Genomic DNA, 21,421 nt, shown 5'->3' on the forward strand with positions numbered 1-21,421 from the left:
TGATCCCAAAATTAACGGATGACAAGTTGGAAAGTTAATTGTTAACTAAAAAATCGTGTGGCTACGAAGAGATTTGAATTAGCATGTAAGAAGCTGCCAACTGTTCAAGGCCCCACGGATTTAGAAAGCAAATGGAAGCCATCCAATTTGACATAACTTCAAAATTTTAAATCACATTATCTCTCTATTTTTTTACATATTTTTTAAAATAAAAATTAAAAAATCAATTTTTAACTAACTTTTTAAAACAACTCTTTGTTTACCTTTTGGTTTGGATTATCTTATGTTAGTTATCTTTTTATCTTAGTTAGGTTACATCATCTCTCTATTGTATTATATATATATATTTTTTATAAAAATATATATATATGTTTATTTATATCATCTTAAACAACTGAAAAAGTATTTGGGTATGGTGTACCCATTTTGGGACTGTCGTTCAGCTTTTAGTATTATAGCACTCATGTAAAAAATTAACATAATAGAATATCAGTAATTATATATTTGAATTACATTTGTATTATAAAAAATACAATTATAATTTCAATAGTAATTATAGTATTTTTATAATATAAATGTGCTTCAAATATATAATTATCGATATCTGATCATCTTAATTTTTTATGAATATTCTATTTAACGAATCTTAAAAAATAAACAATTTTGATCACTAAAGTCGGCTCCAAAATGAACCCCATCAAGCCCAAATGCTCTCTTAATTTTGAATTGCCAATCTATTCCCATTTTTTTTTTAAATTAAAAGGTTAATAATTGAAAAATAAAAATATTTTTGAGCTTGAGTTGTACCTCTCTTTTTTTTTTGTCATTTATTTATATTATTTTGTGTCATGGTTTATATGTAGAAGTTGCATTGTTTTGGGAAGTTGATTAAAATTTAATTTTTAGTTTTTTTTTTTTTTTAAATGTGTAAAAAAATAGAATGATGGTATGACACAAAATAGTTTAAATATTGATTTTTAACTTTTAGCCAAGTTTTAAAATTGCCCATTTAGCATAATAAAATTATTAGATTTTTATTGAATGGGGCATTGTTTAATTGGCAATGTCATAATTGGCCAATTTAGGTTTTGTTTGGAAATAACGTTTTTTAGATTGAGTTTTTAACTTTTTGACTATCATTTAGTTAAAAAAGTTTTGTTTGAAATGAACTTTTAATTTTTTTGTAATTTTATGAAAAAAAATAAAAGTAAAATGATTATAGTTTGAATATACCTTTAGTTTATTGACTTCTTAACTTATTTTATCTTTTAGTGGGTTAAATTAGTCCCAGCCATCTTGCCAAATAACGGTTTAGGCTCCGTTTGGTTTAGTTTTTGAAACAAGTTTTGAGTTTTGAATTGTATTTTGAAAGATAAGTTGTTAAAAATAGTTTTGAAAATTGAAAATTTGTTTAGTTATGAATTTTGAAAATAATTTTGGGATGATTTATATATATATATATATATATATATATTTTTTACAATTGAATAGATCGGTGTGAGAAGAAATTTGATTGATTGATGTATAGAATGTGAGAGAATGAGAGAAAAGAGAATAAAGGGGAGAGAGAAAAAGTGAATGATTAATTGATTAATAAATAAAAAGAAAAAAGAGGAGGTGGGGGAAGAGAAAAATAATTTTGAAAAGAATTTTAAATCGGACCGGAGGGCAGTCATTTCCTTTTAAAAATTTGTTAGCCAAACATATTTTTTTAATTTTTTTATCCAAATGATAATTTAAAAACTAAACCAACAACTACCTTAGACTCTCTAACAATACTTAATATATATATATATATATATATATATTAAAATTATAGAAAAAATACAATAAAATCAATCTAGAAAGGAAAGGCCTCATTCCAACCCATTTTGTGGATTGAACGTGTTAATAGACTTGTGGAATTTATCATGTGCCTCATTTCGATAATTCAAACCGTTCAATATATAGAGTTTTCGATTACTTTATCCCTACAAAAAATCACGTTAATTGGATATTAATAGCTCCTTGATCGAAACACATTTTTGCTAATAATTTATTTTTAAAATTATATTTACTATTGACAAAAATATGATATAATCAAGAGACTATTGATATCCCATCAATGCGATTTTTTGTAAGAATAAAATACTCGACAAGCTCTACATATTCACGATTCAGATTATCTAAATAGGATTTATAGTAAACTTCACGGGCTCAAAAGCACAATCCAATCCATAAATAAACAGTACGATCCAAGCCCTTTCCACCTAGAAAGAACATTTTCATTTGAATAATCTAAATAAATACACTTTCTAATTTCTTATGAAAATATATATAAAAAAATAAAAAATAACATAACATAGAAAAGATAAAATAATAAATAGATATACTTTTTTTTTTAATTCATGCCAAACAAGTTCTCGATCTCACAAACAAACAACGCTTTTCGAAATTGTAGTGTGGGAGTGAACAATTATTCACTGCGCAAGTATATTGACGTGATAATGTAACAAAATAAGGATCACTCAAATATACATATTTACAAAAAAGTGTATATCATATATAAAATATCATAATTAAATAATTTTTAGTTATAATAAAAACAATAAATTATATTTTGTCCTTTTATAGTGCTTACTTTTTTATTTTGCTAGTTAAAATTTATTTTTTCTCACCCTGACCTTTTGTGTTTATAATTTTTCTCAATTTATGTTAAAAATTATGTAGAAAAAAATTGAGAAATTTGATGATAAATCCAATCTAAGAAGGGTGCAAAGATTAGGTCCAGTGAATATTTTTTGTTGGTGAGAAATCCATGCTTCGTGAAATAATTTGATGAGAAGTCTTGGAAGACATTTTGTTTTTAATTTTATCCATTGACTTTTTTTTATCTGTTTGACTTTTCATTGATTATCTGTTCAAAACTATATCTATATGTTCAAATTTTTTGTCTATTTGTTCAAATTTATATCCATCTGTTCAAAATTTTTGACAATATGTTCAATTTTCCCCCTAAATTCTATCTATCTATTCATTTTTTTTCACTACCAGTTGAAAATATGTGTTTATTTGTTACAATTATCATCATCAACATCAATTTTTTTCCAGATCTGTCTCATATATACACGCACTCACTGATATACATACATACATACACTCACAAATATACACAAACCCCACTATATGTTAGCAAAATCTTTCTCTTTCTCTCTTTACAACAGCAATTATCTGTTGAAATTTATACAGATTATAAAAAATTTCAACATATCATAATCTTTCTCTCTCTCTTTGTATACAGATTATCCTTTTCCATAATCTTTCAACAGATCATAATTTTAACATTTCTGCAATAACAACAAAATAATAATTTGTTTGCTTTATATCCCTCAATAAAGGAAGAAAAAAACAATAATAAGAAAAAATATATCCTCTCCTACTATATATACAAGTATCTTCACAAAGCATTTTCCGTCTCCAATCTCCGACATTGACGACATACTATTCATTCTGTTGTTCAAATTTTAAAATTAAATAAATAGATTTATGAAGAAATCAAATTATATATATACTAAGAACACATACTAATAATTACAACTAAATTTCAACAGAAATACACAAAACAATAAAAGGGTAAAGAGACGAAACCGAAGCCTGCACGGAAGCAGTTTCCTTAAAACAGATTTCGCCGCCTCACTGGTCGAGTGCTTGAGGAATCCCGGCGTCTGTCTCCCAGGATACGACGGTCAAAACCAGCTACGGCAGAAGCACTCTCTGTCTAGCTTAGCGAACAAAACAGTGGCAGCACTCTCTCACTGTAGGAACTTTCAGGCAAACTGACTTGTGAAATGGAAGTAAAAATTTCTGTGTTTGAGACTTGACAGGAGGGTCTCAATTTATACATGTATAGGGGAAAGAAGAAGAGCCTCCAGCCTTTATGGCTGTTCATAATGCACCATTAACCTCTGCAATAAAGACAGGAGTTACAAAACCCATTAATGCAGGAGTTACAAACTTTATTACCTTTTTTTCCATGAAGCTAACTTGATGAGGTAATTTTTCATTCAAATCTCAATGGTTTTTGGCCATTCTATCTGTGGTGTAAAGATCTCAATAAAAAGTATCTAAACCCATTTAGACCCAACACAATAGATGGTTGGGACCCACTTTAATTTTTAATTAAAGTCACCACATTTTAATATTAAATTAAAGTCCCAAAAAATATTTTTTCCAACACATTCCACCGTCCCTAGCTTCTGCAAATCTATAGATGGAAGTGTATACAACATATAGATACAGCTAAGTGAGCCCAAACCATAGATCTACAGATCTGTAGATCGACTTCTTCCTCTGCACCACTACGTAGTCGATTACCACCGCCACCGACATCACACTCGGTTCTCCACCAGCGCCGCCAGTGTAAATTTTGAATCGAGAAATATAAGATATTAGGAGAACACAAAAAGTAAAAGGTTTATAACATATCAAACATTAATTGAAAATTTGAATTTTATCTTTCAAATCAATCAAATTTAAATAAATATCATCAAAATCAAAATCCAATAAAACAATTCACAAAACAAAAAGAGAAATTAAGAACATATGAGTGTATATATATATATGTCTGCTAGATGATTATATATATACCTTTTGAGAATTCCATGCATCATGACAACCAGATGATCAGCTGAAGAAGCATCGGATTTGTTAGAACTCGAAATATCTTGAGTTCCATTGACCCATTTTCGGTGAACACAGTGTTCTCCACTACACCGTTTTTCCATTAGATTTTCATACATCGCTTCATCGACATTGTTGGTAGGTAGGGTTTTAGAAACACCAACTGTGTGTGTGAGAGAGAGAGAGAGAGAACAGCAGCAATGCAAGTGACGGCGGCGAGCGGCTCTACTACAATAGTGAGGTAAAAGGAGGAAGTATAGGGAAGAAAGAGAGAGTAGAGAGATAAGGGGTTGAAAGTATGGTTCTGAATACCAAATGATATGTTGGGGGGGGGGGGGGGGGGGGGGGGGGGGGGGGGGGGGGGGAATAATTTGGTTTTTTTTGGTACTAGTTTGTCTTTATAGACTAGATCTATAGACAAAGAAAATTCAAATTAAAATTTGAATTTTTAGCCTGAGTACTCTAGAAAATAATATATTGACAGTTACGTGGTATAAAAATATTTTATTATATATAATTCATATATCTGATAAAAATTCAAATTTTAATATAATAATATATTTTTATATTATGTGACAATTATCATGGTATTTTATTTTTTGTCCCATTTCAAGCAAAAGTTAACTTTAAGAATAAATTAAAAAAAAACTTAAAATATAAATGGCGAGAATGAAAAAAAAAAATTTTAAGAGGGTCAATGTAGGAAAGTGACTAAACATAAAAGGTTAAAGTGTAATTTGCCCATCAAAAAATAATAATGATTCATAATTAAATATTACATAAGTTATAATAAAAAATATTTTCAATCACAACTAAAACAATAATCACAAGAGAAAAGTTAGGGATCATAAAAAAAATTTCATGAAAATGATCATGAAAGATTTATGATCTTTGGATTACTTTGATTAATGTGTGGTGCTTTATTCTAAGTGTAATCCAAGGGTAACAAAGCTTTCATGATTATTTTCATGAAAGATTTTTCATGATACCTATCTTTGTTGTTTATTCTAAGTGTAATCCAAGGGTAACAAAACTTTCATGATTATTTTCATGAAAATTTTTTCATGATACCTAGCATTGTTGTAATCACAATGGTTAAAACCAATACCATAGTGAGTTACAACTAAGTTATAATTAATGACCACAATAGGTCATAACAAACACCATAATAAATTATAACCAAGTCATAATTATAATTAGTGTGATGCTAGGGATACCAAATTTTCTACCAAACAAATGACCAAATGTTTTACATGGGTACGGGGTCCGCAATTTTGTGGACCCCACACTCATGTAAGACATTTGGTCATTTGTTTGATAGAAAATTTGAGGCCTATAACATTTTTTTTATAAGTAACACCATAATAGGTCATAAAAAAAGACCACAAATGTCATAATTTGATTTTTTTGTACTAATTTGTCCTTACAGACAAAGTATTTTAGTGTCTAGACCTATGGACAAAGAAAATTCAAATTAAAATTTGGATTTTTAGCCTGAGTACTCTAGAAAATAATATATTGACAGTCACGTGGTATAAAAATATTTTATTATATATAACCCATACATCTTATACAAATTCAAATTCTAATATAATAATATATTTTTATATTATGTGACAATTATCATGGTATTTTATTTTTTGTCCCATTTCAAGCAGAAGTTAACTTTAAGAATAAATTAAAAAAAACTTAAAATATAAATGGCGAGAATGAAAAAAAAAAAAAAAAAAAAACTTTAAGAGGGTCAATGTAGGAAAGTGACTAAACATAAAAGGTTAAAGTGTAATTTGCCCATCAAAAAATAATAATGATTCATAATTAAATATTACATAAGTTATAATAAAAAATATTTTCAATCACAACTAAAACAATAATCACAAGAGAAAAGTTAGGGATCATAAAATTTTTTTTATGAAAATGATCATGAAAGATTTTTGATCTTTGGATTGCTTTGATTAGTGTGTGGTGCTTTATTCTAAGTGTAATCCAAGGGTAACAAAGCTTTCATGATTATTTTCATGAAAATTTTTTCATGATACCTACCATTGTTGTAATCACAATGGTTATAACCAATACCATAGTGAGTTACAACTAAGTTATAATTAATGACCACAATAGGTCATAACAAACACCATAATAAATTATAACCAAGTCATAATTATAATTAGTGTGATGCTAGGGATACCAAATTTTCTACCATACAAATGACCAAATGTTTTACATGGGTACGGGGTCCGGAATTTTGTGGAGCCCACACTCATGTAAGACATTTGGTCATTTGTTTAGTAGAAAATTTGAGACCTATAACATTTTTTTTATAAGTAACACCATACTAGGTCATAAACAAAGACCACAAATGTCATAATTGAGACATATGGTACACAATTCGAAAAAGAGTGTACATTATAGAATGAAAGTAGTTTCCATTCAGTCCATAATCTAGATGGGAGGACATTGCTTGAGCTTGTGAGGTCCATCAAGAGTTCGTTTCGATAATCTAAACTGTTTATTTTTTTTTAATATTTTGTTATTTATACAAAAAATTATATCGATTCAATAATTGTAACTTATTTAATGTATTATATTTGTCACTAGATGTTTTATTTTTAAAAAACATAATTTTTATTAATTTTTTTATAACAAAGGTAATAAGTTAAAGGGAAAATTATTTATAAGTCCTATTAGGGAGACTTATGCTACATATGGTCCTACTAAAAAACTTATGTTCCCATAAATCCTGTGGGAAGTTTGTTGACACATTTATCCTCAATATTAGTTGTTAATATCATAAATAATAGTAAAACCATATATAGGAAATTGAATGTTACCATAACTCATATCTATATAAACGTAACGTAACGTAACGTGACACCTACATAAACGTAACGTAACACCTATGATCTATAGTAATATGCAATTTCCTATATAAACGTAACGTAACGTAATGTAAACGTAACGTGACACCTATGATCTATGGCAACATTCAATTTATATGAAACGTAACGTGACACAAACATAAACCAGCAACATTTTCACATTTAATTTAAAAAAAAAAAAACTCATTAAGTTTGCGAAACGTAACGTGTTACGTTACGTTTATGTAAGTGTCACGTTACATTAAGTTTATGTAAGTGTCACGTCACGTTACGTTTATGTAGGATTTTGTGAAATCACTACAAAAAAATTTGTTTTTTGCGACGGCAAAACGCCGTCGCAAATACCCCAAACGCCGTCTCAAAAAGTTTTTGCGACGGTAAAATATCTTTTTGCGACGGCAAGTGGGGGTCGTAACAAAGGGGGTTGCAAAAGGGCTTTAGCGACGGCAAGTGTCGTCGCCATTGTTTTTGCGACGGCAAATTACTGTCGCCAATAATCCACAAAAATCTGGGTTTTTTGCGACGGCACAGTATTACCGTCGCTAAAAGAGCTTTTTGCGACGGTAAAAATCCCGTCGCTAAAAGTGTCGTCGCTAATGACTATTGTCGACGGCAACCTGAGCCGTCGCTAATGACTATTATCGACGGCAATTATACCGTCGCTAAAGGCCTTATTTTTCAATTCAATTCCCTACCTTTTGCGACAGTATTTGTGCCGTCGTAAAAAGCTTGGTACAATTTTCTTTTTGCGACGGGGTGTTCTGCCGTCTAAAAAAAAATTTTAAAAAAAAACTCTGTATTAAAATTATTAAAAATATAAAAATAACCTGTATTAAATGAAAAATAACTAAAAAAATCCAAAAATTACATAATAATATAAATACATACATAAACAAAAATTGGCACATGATGAAAATTCATAATGCTGTTCCATTCATAACAATACATAAATAAAAATTCATAATAATAAAAATTATGCCACTACATAATGTTGCATAATACATACATAATGTTGTTCACAAATTTAAATAACATAAATCAAAATCAAAATCAAAAGTTTTCGTCTTGATTCTTTCGTGGGTTACAAAAATAAAAGTTGGTCATAATCTTTACACGCCCGCATTCCACAAGAAGCAAACTGCTACTTAGGAAATATCTGAAAAAAACAAAATAAAAATAATTAATAACAATATAATGGTGTTAATATTTTAATTACAGAAAAATATAAAAAAATTAACCAAACCGGGAACCCGATTCGAGCCCCGTCTTCTCCCATAAGTCTCTCATGCCTAGGCGGTCGTGTGTAGGGATGGCAATTTGAAACCGACCCGACGGGGACCCGACCCCCCGACCTCGAATTGAGGGGGTTTTCCCCGAAAAATATCCCCACGGGGATGGGGATGGTATTTAAAAATTAATCCCCGAACAGATTCGGGCCGGGGACGGGGATAAGTGTTCCAACCCCGTACCCGGCCCCGTCCCCGTTCCCCGGCCCGGTTTATCCCCGAACTTATCCCCGTATATATATACTTTCTTATTCACTCATCTGCCCTCATTTCTTTATTCACTGATTTCACAAATCCATTCTCCTCCACACTACTCTCTCTCTCTCTCTCTCTCTCTCTCTCTCTCTCACACCCTAATCTAGTTTTCATCTTGGTCTTCATCTCATACCCTAAGCCCCTTCTCTCTCTCTTCTCCTCACCTCTGTTACTGCCTTGTCATCGACCACCACCAATCGTCAATGGAAGAACCACTCTTTTCTCTCTTCTCTTCTGTCCCTCTCGGTTTCACGCTCGGAATCACTCACGGAATCAGCCAACAGATCGTGAATCAGAGAATGGTTCTTCTGTCCCTCTCGGTCTCACGCTCGGAATCAGCCACAGATCGTGAATCACTCTCAAAATCAGATCGTGAATCATCCAACAGATCTCAGATCGTGAATCACTCTCGGAAACAGATCGTGAATCAGCCCTTAGATCGTGATCGCCAACAGATCGTGAATTAACCCTTAGATCTCAGATTTTTTTTTGATTCAGATATATATATATATATATTTTGAATCACTCTCTCTCTATATATATATATATATATATTTTGAATCACTCTCTATATCGTGAATCACTCTCTCTCTCTCTCTCTATATATATACATATATATTTGTTGATTCAGATTTTTTTTTTATTCAGAATATGTATATATATCTCGTTGTTGTTGTTGTTGTTGTTGACGAAGATTAAACATAGGATCATTATTAGATTATTATTGTTGTGTATTGTTGTTCATCTCAGATCTAACAATATTATTACTGTTGCTGCTATTTTATTTTATTTTTTATTTTTTTTTGCCCGGGGAATGTCCGGGGTCGGGGACGATGATGGGTCCCCCGTCGGGGATCGGGGTAATTTTCACCATCGGGGATCGGGGACGAGGAGGGTGATCCCCGGCCCCGCCCCGTTGCCATTCCTAGTCGTGTGTGCCAAGTTTCATGCTAAACTGACGCCGTTTGGTGATTTTGGAGCATTAACACCTTGAATTCAAGTTTCTTAAGAAACTAGTTTGCCTAAAATGAAATCCGACTCTAACTCTCAAACCGGGAACCCGATTTGAGCCCCGTCTTCTCCCACAAGTCTCTCATGCCTCGGCGGTCGTGTGTGCCAAGTTTCATGCTAAACCGACGCCGTTTGGTAATTTTGGGGCGTTAACACCTCGAATTCAAGTTTCTTAAGGAACTAGTTTGCCTAAAATGAAATCCGACTCTAACTCCCAAACCGGGAACCCGATTCAAGCCCCATCTTCTCCCACAAGTTTCTCGTGCCTAGGCGGTCGTGTGTGCCAAGTTTCGTGCTAAACCGACGCCGTTTGGTGATTTTGGGGCATTAACACCTCGAATTCAAGTTTCTTAAAGAACTAGTTTGCCTAAAGTGAAATCTGGCTTTAACTCCCAAACCGGGAACCCGATTTGAGCCCCGTCTTCTCCCACAAGTCTCTCGTGCCTAGGCGGTCGTGTGTGTCAAGTTTCGTGCTAAACCGACGCCGTTTGGTGATTTTGGGGCGTTAACACCTCGAATTCAAGTTTTTTAAGGAACTAGTTTGCCTAAAGTGAAATCCAGCTCTAACTCCCAAACCAGGAACCCGATTCGAGCCCCGTCTTCTCCCACAAGTCTCTCGTGCCTAGACGGTCGTGTGTGCCAAGTTTCGTGCTAAACCGACGTGGTTTGGTAATTTTGGGGCGTTAACACATCGAATTCAAGTTTCTTAAGGAACTAGTTTGCCTAAAATGAAATTCGACTCTAACTCCCAAATCGGGAACCCGATTCAAGCCCCATCTTCTCCCATAAGTCTCTCGTGCCTAGGCGGTCGTGTGTGCCAAGTTTCGTGCTAAACCGACTCCGTTTGGTGATTTTGGGGCGTTAACACCTCGAATTCAAGTTTTTTAAGGAACTAGTTTGCCTAAAGTGAAATCCGGCTCTAACTCCCAAATCGGGAACCCGATTCGAGCCCCGTCTTCTCCCACAAGTCTCTCGTGCCTAGGCGGTCGTGTGTGCCAAGTTTCGTGCTAAACCGACACCGTTTGGTGATTTTGGAGAGTTAACACCTCGAATTCAAGTTTCTTAAGGAACTAGTTTGCCTAAAGTGAAATCCGACTCTAACTCCCAAACCGGGAACTCGATTCGAGCCCCGTCTTCTCCCATAAGTCTCTCATGCCTAGGCGGTCGTGTGTGCCAAGTTTCGTGCTAAACCGACGCCGTTTGGTGATTTTGGGACGTTAACACCTCGAATTCAAGTTTCTTAAGGAACTAGTTTGCCTAAAGTGAAATTCGGCTCTAACTCCCAAACCGGGAACCCGATTCGAGCTCCGTCTTCTCCCACAAGTCTCTCGTGCCTAGGCGGTCGTGTGTGTCAAGTTTCGTGCTAAACCGACGCCGTTTGGTGATTTTGGGGCGTGAACACCTCGAATTCAAGTTTCTTAAGGAACTAGTTTGCCTAAAGTGAAATCCGGCTCTAACTCCCAAACCGGGAACCCGATTCGAGCCCCGTTTTCTCCCACAAGTCTCTCATGCTTAGGCGGTCGTATGTGCCAAGTTTCGTGCTAAACCGACGCCGTTTGGTGATTTTGGGGATTTAACACCTCGAATTCAAGTTTCTTAAGGAACTAGTTTGCCTAAAGTGAAATCCGACTCTAACTCCCAAACCAGGAACCCGATTCGAGCCCCGTCTTCTCCCACAAGTCTCTCGTGCCTAGGCGGTCGTGTGTGCCAAGTTTCGTGCTAAATCCGGTTCTAACTCCCAATCCGGGAACCCGATTTGAGTCCCGTCTTCTCCCACAAGTCTCTTAACTTAGAATGTAAAGAATGCAAAGATACATTTTAGCTTAGAATGCAAAGATACATTTTATACCTGATCTTCTGGTGGTGGTGTATATGGATTCTCATCTTCTGCAGATTCCCTAAATGCCCTGTGGCCACTCGATGCATCAGGAACCTATGATAGTCAATGCCTAATGTGTTAATCATATTCGAATTTTATACATAATCTTGTGTGAATATTGAACTATCAAACAATTTAATTTATATCGAACCTGTCTGTTGGGATCCACACTCGCCCCCTGTGACACAAAGGCCATCATCTCAGCTCTCATTTGCTGTAAATGTGTAGAGAACTCTGCTCGCAGCTCCTCCCTCAACTCATCCCTTAGCTCTGCACGAACCTGCTGCGTGATCTGATCAATAGTCAATGGCTGGGGTGTTGACTATGACGGCCCAGCACTATCTTTATACACCGCTCTCCGAGGCACAATTCTCCCGTATGTGCGACAATATCTATGTCCGTCATGACCTATCAACTCATGGAAAATGGCATTCCTAGCCTCCAAAGTCCGACCATCCTCAGGTAGCATAGAGAGTTGACGATTAAACTCATCCTGTATTGAATAAGACATACAAGTATATGCCAAATTAAGATGGTTGACACACAAAAAATAAACTTTAAATACAATCAAAGGTGTTTGGAAACTACCAAGGTCTGGATAACCTCTGGGTCATCTGCTCTACGTGTCATAAGCCAAATATTCATCTTATCAGTAGACTCCCCCTTATTGGTCATCTACATTTTTTTAGAAATATGAAAATTCGAATCCAAATAATTTGCAAATATACAATGTTTATTTATATACAAAAATAAAACAATAAAATGTAAACCTCATACCGTATCTGAGAGAAAGTAGTACGCCCTGTGGTATGAGCTATGCCGTGAGCTCGCTGATTTTTAACATTCCTACTTGTAATTTTCTGTAACAGGTTCAACAAATGTAAGTATGTAAATATGATTTGTATGTTTACATATCATAAATATAACTTATTTGTATACCTCAGCATCGGAAGTATGTCAATACTCCACAAGTTCTTCCTACTGGCTTGGCACAATGTGCAAAGGAACATCATCCTTCAGATTAGGATCAGAACTTCTAGGCTTGAAATACTTAGCCTTAATCTTGTTCTTGTGATCCTTCCATATGCTGTTGCAGTTTTTCATGCAGATTGGCTTGTATTCCTCTGGACATATATTCAAATTGTCCTATAAAACACAATTTCAAAGTTTAAATAATAATAACACAATTTTGGAATTCGAATTTGTGGACAAAAATATACTTTTACTTTCACATCCTTCCAGATAGCATCAACAATATCATCAGGCACATTGTTCCAGTCAAGAAAAGTAAGAGGAACAATGTTACCATTCCGCACAATGATGCCAAGTTGAGTAGTTAACTTCGCCACGTTATCCCCTATTGGGCATTAATTTTCATCAAATTGTATGTCCAGCTTTTTACCAGTACCCCACTCTTTAATGTCCTTGGCATATCCTCTACCACGCCTAGTCGAGGTTGATGAAGAACTAACATGACCTGCGAGATACAATAACAATAAACAATATGCAATGGTAATAAACAAATGCAAATTTAAATAATATGAATACAAATCGAATTCTTATACCTGAGGTAGGCTGTGAAGAAGTCGAAGGGTCTGCAAAATACAATGAGAATAAACAAGTTATATATAATGAGCATAAATAAATGTATGTTTAAATAATTTTCATACAAATCAAAGCAAATTTATATACCTGCGGATGGCTCATAAGCTGATGACTCTAGTAAGGATGATAGCTGCTGTGGTGCCACTGATGGTGGACGCACTGATGGTAGGCGTGGAGGCTGAGTACATGGTAATTGCTGTGGTGCCACTGATGGTGGTCGATACGGTGGTACTAATGGGCCCTCAGATGGTGGTGGCACTAATGGCCCCTCCGATGGTGGCCGATGTGATGTCTCCTCTGATGGTGGTGCTACTGATGTCCTGTTATGTAGCACATCAGACATCATGCGCCGGGGATGATCAGGCTTCCTCTTCCTTCCCATAATAATCTGCAAGCAATATAACATTAATTGACATTAGAAACATAGAAAATGGTTTGTTATCAACTATAATATGACATTAATTGAACTAATACAATTACAAAGACAAAGTAAATTAAGAAATTGATGATTAACTACAACCTTGGCCTTAATTGAATTACTAACGTTGATTAAATATCAGCCTATTTGAACATCAACTGTTTCCCCTTCTGCGGCTTCCCTCACCCAACCAACTTCTTCATCACGAAGCATTATATTTTATTCCAATTGTTGGCTCATGTATGGCTCGATTTGTGGATCAGTCGAACTCATATCAAATAAACCTCTTTGAGACATCTTCACCACGACTTACCAGTCTGGTTGTAACAGGTCTGCAACATACCAAACTTGCTCTGCTTGGGATGCCAAGATGAAAGGTTCATTGGTAATTCGATCATCTCGGTACAACAAATGATTGAAGTTCACCAATGTGTGTAGACGTCCCCGAACGCCCCGGGAGGGATGAGGTCCCGTTCTGTTCGTATTGGGGTTCACTACAGGTTCGGACTCTCAAATTGTCACGGTTCTAAATCTGAACCAAAGAGTCCAAATCCGGCAAATCGTTTTGAGAAAACAGATTTTTTTAGAAAGAAGTGCCAAACATGGACTGTTTCGCCAGATACAGAGTCGCCACCTAAATGTTTTATTTTGGGGAAATTTAGGAAACCCTGACTCGTTTGCCTAAGGCCACGTGTCCGTCATCACCAAAGTTTCCTCGGCTGGGGAACTTGGATACGATTGGGGAAGGTCACTTCGTGAGCACCCCCGCTCGCCCGATCAAAGATCGGCCTCTACTAACCATGATATCTAGTTTTGAAAACTTTATGCGTTCTTATTCCGGTTATTAGCCTAGATTTACTATGTGATGCGCACAGCATACAAGTATAGACTGGATCGTCTGAATTGGAACAAAACATTTCATGTTTATTCTTGAAAGTGGTTTGATGGTGCCACCCGCAAGTAGGCTAAGACGTGGATTTGCCACCCTCGGGTGGGTTTAGAAAAACATGATTTTGCCACTTATCTAGTGGGCTTAAAACTCATAGTCAATGCATTTATTCCAATTCAAATAATCCAACCTTCACCCACAGGCATTCATGCAGTTTATATCACGTAAGCACATAGCCTCATGGTAAGCATGCTATCATGGCAGTCACTCACACGCATGCAAGGATGCTAAAGCATAAAACTTACCGAGTACTCCAAGCCAAAACAGAAGCTAATTAGAAATCCATGCATGATCCTAACTATATAGAAATGCCTAATGCAACACATGCAAAAATGCAACTATAGAAGGCTCGGCTATTCTAAAGATGGCATGTGAAATGCTACAACTAACAAGTATTCAACTTGGAATTGAAATATAATGCAGTTAGTATGATGCGCTGAGCCCGGTGCATGCAAAACAGATGAATGAATGCAAACATGCTATCATACTGTATGCTAATTGAAACATGCCTTAATCTAACCATCATAAGCGGGTAAATAAAAAGGAGAAAGACGTGGGATTGGAAGACATACATCACGCACACGCACACTTATTACAATTGTGCCCTCACCCGGAGGGTCCGAATAAATAATATACAGTCCCAAATGAATAAATAATGCAGTCCCGAATAAATACAAAATCCTAATTAATTAGCAAATTAATCTAGGAAAGCAGTAAATTGCACGCAAATCCGTGGACTGCCTCATCTCTGTTCCAAATGATGAATGACGCATGCTCGGGTTACCTTGTGCGGAGAATCCCTTGCGATGCCCGGTTTGCCTCTGTTTGCAATTATTCTTGGGATGCGTGCCAGGCTCCGGAAGGTTGTTGATTTCTGATTTGCTGTAACAGAGAGCAACAAAAGGGCATGGCAAAGTATTTTCACATATGTATGCATGACTACTCTTCAGGGAGTGTAGTCCTCGATCCTCGTGCCACCAATCACGCATCTCGATGCATGATGGCCGTGGAGTCGATTTGCATGACTCAATATGAAATGAATGCACATATGGACACAACAAGGCCTAGACTCCATCATGGATAATCCGGAGTGTCGGTGACCAGGAATTGAGACACGTTCCGTCACTCGGAGTACGAAACGTCCCTCGTTTCCCGTGCTTGGGCTAACTCCTATCCCAAGCGCAATGCAATATGCATGATATGCATGAATGCAATTCTAACATGCAACCTAGCATACACAACGCTATGAAATGGCATACACAATGCGCGATGTAACATGACATACACGATGCTCTAACATACAACCTAGCATACGCAATGCTATGAATTGAAATGGCATACACAATGCATAATGGACTTACACCAACATGAATGGACCTCAGCCACACTCACATCAGTAGCCATTAGGTGAAAATGAGACTCTCGAAATGCGTGCACGCATGCACGCAAACCGGGGACCGAACCTAAGGCATGACATGCAACTCTAACAAGGCATGGCAAGGCATGGAACAAGGTATGCAAACATGCAAATTTCAGTACTGAAATATGATACAAAATGGTCCCGAATCACGGAAATATGGCACCCGATGCATGGAATGGTCCCGAAACTCAAAACTAGGCACATGAATTGACCTATAGCTATACAAAGCACGCATTATTTGATCATGAAGTCTAAAGACAGAGCCAAGGCAGTCCCAAATCATGAATATTTCTAGTTCAAAGCATGGCCAAAAAATGCTAGCAAGATGGACTAAAATAGCATGCAATTTTGACTAGCAAACATGGTTTACATGGCAAGTATAGGATGCACATGGAATCTCACCAAACCAGAAAAAATCAGTGAATAAAACATGTGAAAATAGGCCCAAATAACCACTGATATGCAACCATGGAATGCAAAAATGATGAGTTACTTTAGAGGGCCATGCAAGGAGTCATTAAGCACATGCAAGATAGACATTTGGCATGGCATAAAAAACTATGAAAATCAAATATGGTAGTCTCAAAACTCACCAAATTGACCCTAGAAAGTGACTCCAAAGCATGAAAAATAGGGTCTCTTTGGAAGGCCAAAATGACCACCAAACAAGTCAAGGTGAGAGGGGGTCACCCCCCTCTGATTTGGAGGCTCAAAATAGTGTCTTAGCCACTGAAAATCCACTGTATTTCAGTGGCTATAAGGCCAAACAAAGCATGCAACAAGGGCTTAGGTGTAAGGCTCAAAATAGGAGACAATCAAGCATACAAGGAAGCATATGACCTCAAAAAAAAATTGAACCTTAAACAAACTTGAATATGAGATTAAAAAAAGATATTTTTCAGTTTATGACAACTCTCAAAAACAAACACAAGTAAGGCTAATCTATCATGCAAAAATGGCCCTAAAAGAGAGAATAGAGACAAGGGACAGCAGCTGACCTCAAACAGTGAAGAACCCTTCAACAAAGTTGAAGAGAGGCTCAAAAAAAGACACTTTAAAGTTTATGTCGAGCTTCAAAAATAATCAAAAGTAGGCCTAAAATATCATGCAAGAAAAAGGCCTAAAAGAGGGATAAAGAGACAAGTGATAGCTTCTGGCCTCAAAAATAGGAGAGTCCTTCAACAAAGTTGAAGAGGAGCTCAAAAAAAGACATTTCACAGTTTATGACCAAATCTGAAACAGCTCACAAATAAGCCTAAAATATCATGCAAAAAAAGGCCTAAAAGAGAGTTTAAACACAAAGGGTGAGGAGGAGACCTCAAAAAGAGAAAGACCCTTAATAAAACATGGAGATGAGCACAAAATATGACTATTTAAAGTTCGGGTCGGAGCCCAAAAATGCAAGCAACAAAGGCTAAAATAGCATGCAAGATAGGGCAAGAAAGAGGGAAAATGGGACTCACCCTTGTAGAACCAAGCTTCAATAGCTTTTGGACCAGGTTTAGGAGCTCTTAGCCTCTGGAAAACAGCCTCAAGTTGCTGGAATGGAGTGTGGAGGTGTTGTGCTATGGATTGGTGCAAGAATCTTAGGGTTTTGAGGCTTGGAGTAGAGAGAGAGGGAGAGTTAATGCAAGAGGCTCAAAGCAATTTTTGTAACCCTGAAAAATGGAGCTGGGGGGCTGGTTTTATAGAGGAGAGGAGTGGAGGAAAGGGGGGGAAAATCAAATTCAAATTTCCCCCCCAAAAGACCCCCCCTCGGATACAGGATCTGGGGGGAAAATGAGGGCATAGCTGGAAAGAACAAGGTGTGGGGGTCATGGCCGGCCAGGTTCAAAAGGTTCAGGTGGCCGGCCGGCCACCCCCCATGGTCGGCCGGCCAAGGGTCAAAAGGGTTAATGCAAATTGCTGGCCGGCCACCCCAAAAAGGTGGCCTCCCATGTGTGCACAACACAAATATGTGGTCAAAACCCAGAAAATGTGAACCAGGAGAGAGAAAAGCCAACTTTTTAGAGGGGTTCAAATGGGTCAGAGACAATTGCTGGCCGGCCTATACATATTGGTGGCCTCCCAGGTGTGTACAACACAAATATGGGGTTTAGGGCTAAAGAAAGTGGCCCCGGGGTGGTCAACATTAGCTTTTTAGTGAGGAAAACGGGCGACGGAGAGCGATGAAGAAATAAAGCTGGCTTTTTAGCACAATTGTTGGCCTCCCACCCTCCTACAAGCTTCCTAACAATGAAAATAAGGCCTCCACCAAAAATGAACCAAAACGGATGCGAAACGGAGGTTCGGGGCCCCGAAAATGGGCTGTTAAGCACCGAAGGTGGCATTCGACCACGAAGTTGGTCTCTCGGGCCACAGTGTTCCTCAAAAGGGAGGAAATAAGGTGTATGCCAAAAACCGGAGCAAACGGAGGTGGTTAGGCGGTCCCGAACCAAGGCACACGGTCGTCGGCTCTGAAAAATCGGAAACCGGGCTTCAAATGGGAAAAATGGCCTACGACCACGAAACGTAGCCTACGGCCATTGAGAGATGATCTACGAGACCTCTCCCTCCCTTCGAGCCTGGTTCGCAAACCGAAGCAAGGCACGAAAGAGTCCGGAAGTCCAGAGGCGAGGCTCGCAGCCGAGACTCTGAAACTTCTGAACGAGCACGATATGCAATATGACCGAGCGCTCAACTGGTGACGTCTGAGTCTTAAGGTCGGTCAAAAATGGGGTGTCTACAACGTGAAATTGAAGACATCTTCTTTCTTTTCGTGAATGTTGTCAATCCAATCACACTTAAACAACACATGTTTCTTCTCATTGGAATATCGAATATCAACAATATCTGTCAATTGTCCATAATAGTACACAAACCCCACACGAGGATTCTTGTCTTTTCGACTAGCATAACTTATGGTATCTGCCTTCAAAGCTACACCACAATTTTGTGTGGCTCGACGATCATCCATGGCCTTTACTCGATACCGAAACCCATTCAGTATATACCCGTTGAACCTCCTTGCCAGGCTATGAGGACCATTTGCCAATAGAATAATCTCTTCAGAAAATATGACATCAGTAGTCCTTCGCAAAGTTTGGACCTATTTAACATGAAAATGTAAAATTTAAAATGTAGTTCGACTTAAGTAACTAGAATCTATAGAGTTAAACACATACATGCTCCTTGAACCAAATGTGAAAAGTTTCAAAATGTTCACGCCGAAGCTGATGATCGTCAACACGAGGCATTTTGAGCTTAAGTACTTCAAGGTGTTTGCTGTGTAGATTAAAATTTGAGCAATACAAAAAATTTTGTTGAAAATTCAATAAAACATAATAAAATATTGAGTGAGTGACTTAACCTACTTTATGAATGGTTGAACCGCGCTTGTATTGAATAAGATGTACCGATGAGCTTGTACCCAAGAAGTATTATCAAGATAAAAGCTTGTGTTTTCACCAATAGCATGACCCAAATTATCAGCAGCACTATAGTTCTTCACGGGTCGACTAGATTTGGTTTCCACATCATTGAGATATTGTGCACAAAAATTCATGCATTCTTCCATAAGATATCCTTTAGCAATTGATCCTTCAGGATGAGCTCTATTACACACGTATTGCTTCAAAGTAAGAAGATACCTCTCAATTGGATACATCTATCGAAACTGAATCGCTCCACCCAATAAGGCTTCATCAGCTAGATGTATAGACAAGTGCTCCATTATATGAAAAAAACCCAGAGGAAATATTTTCTCTAGATGACAAAGTGTTACAGCGATACGATCTTGAATATATTGCAAATCCGTCGCACGATTCACTTTCGAACACAATTGTCTAAAGAAATTGCTCAATTCAATGAAGGGTTCAATTACATTCTTCGGTAACGATCTTCGAATAGCCAATGGAATAAGTTGTTGCATTAGAATATGACTATCGTGGCTCTTAAGACCCCCAATACTTCTATCATGTGTGCACACACTACGTGATATATTAGATGAATACCCGTCGGGAACTTTTACTTCCTTCAACACTTTCAAGAACAAATCTTTTTCATCCTTGGTCATCGTGAATTGTGCTGGTGGTAAATAGGCTTTATTCGACCCTCTTAACTGCAAATGTAGGGGTTTTCTAATATTCATATCTTGTAAATCACGCCGAGCATTAACACCATCCTTCGATTTTCCTGCAACCCCTAATATTGTCCACAACACATTGTCACAAACATTCTTCTCTATATACATCACATCGAGGTTGTGTCTTATTAGATTGTGCTCCCAATATGGCAATTCATAAAAAATACTCTTTTTCTTCCAGCTATGGGTGCGATGTCCAACTTTCTCATTCTCTACCTGTCTCCTATGCCTCTCCTTAAGGTCATCCCTCTTGTATTGGGTTAAAATACCCTCAGATTCTAATTGTAGCAACATCTCAGTTCCAGACAACAATTTTGGTTTGAGTCTGACTTCCCGACTACCATCAAATGATACTTTATCCTTCCGGAATTTATGACCAATAGGTAAAAATCTGCGATGACCCAAGTATGATTGTTTCCTACTATGCTTCAACCAACATGATGTAGTTTCCTTATTACAACAAGGACATGTATATTCGCCTTTAGTGCTCCATCCTGACAAGTTTGCGTATGTAGGAAAATCACTAATTGTCCACAGTAAAGCTGCATGCATTTGAAACATTTGATTTGTTGATGCATCAAATGTTGACACACCCTCATTCCATAGTTCTTTCAACTCCTCAATCAACGGTTGCATATACACATCAATCTTGTCACCAGGTCCTTTCGGGCCGTCAATAAGCAGGGATAAAATTAGAAATGGTTGCTTCATGCACATCCATGGCGGCAAGTTGTATGGAATAAACACAACAGGCCAAGTGCTATGAACTATGTTCATCGTCCTGAATGGGTTAAAACCATCAGATGCTAAGTCAAGCCTTACACTTCGGCAATCATTACTAAAGTCAATATTTCAACGGTCAAAATCTTTCCATGCAAGGGAGTCAGTAGGATGCTTGAAGACACCATCATCAGTTCGTTCCTCTGCATGCCATCTCATG

The 21,421-nt window shown here is 36.8% G+C and overlaps 1 long non-coding RNA gene across 1 annotated transcript; it reads right to left on the reverse strand.

Annotated features, from left to right (window-relative positions):
- Nucleotides 1-8,442: 8,442 nt before the first annotated feature.
- On the reverse strand, nucleotides 8,443-12,641 carry LOC145804217 (uncharacterized). The gene is made up of 3 exons (XR_014345844.1): nucleotides 12,118-12,641; nucleotides 11,937-12,020; nucleotides 8,443-8,691 (listed from the first exon to the last, which is right to left on the reverse strand). It is a non-coding gene; the product is annotated as an uncharacterized LOC145804217 (long non-coding RNA).
- Between the last annotated feature and the right edge of the window lie 8,780 nt (nucleotides 12,642-21,421).

The sequence above is a fragment of the Camellia sinensis genome, chromosome 12 (genome assembly GCF_055761805.1).
Source record: "Camellia sinensis isolate YWXY chromosome 12, ASM5576180v1, whole genome shotgun sequence".
Taxonomy (NCBI): Eukaryota; Viridiplantae; Streptophyta; class Magnoliopsida; order Ericales; family Theaceae; genus Camellia; species Camellia sinensis.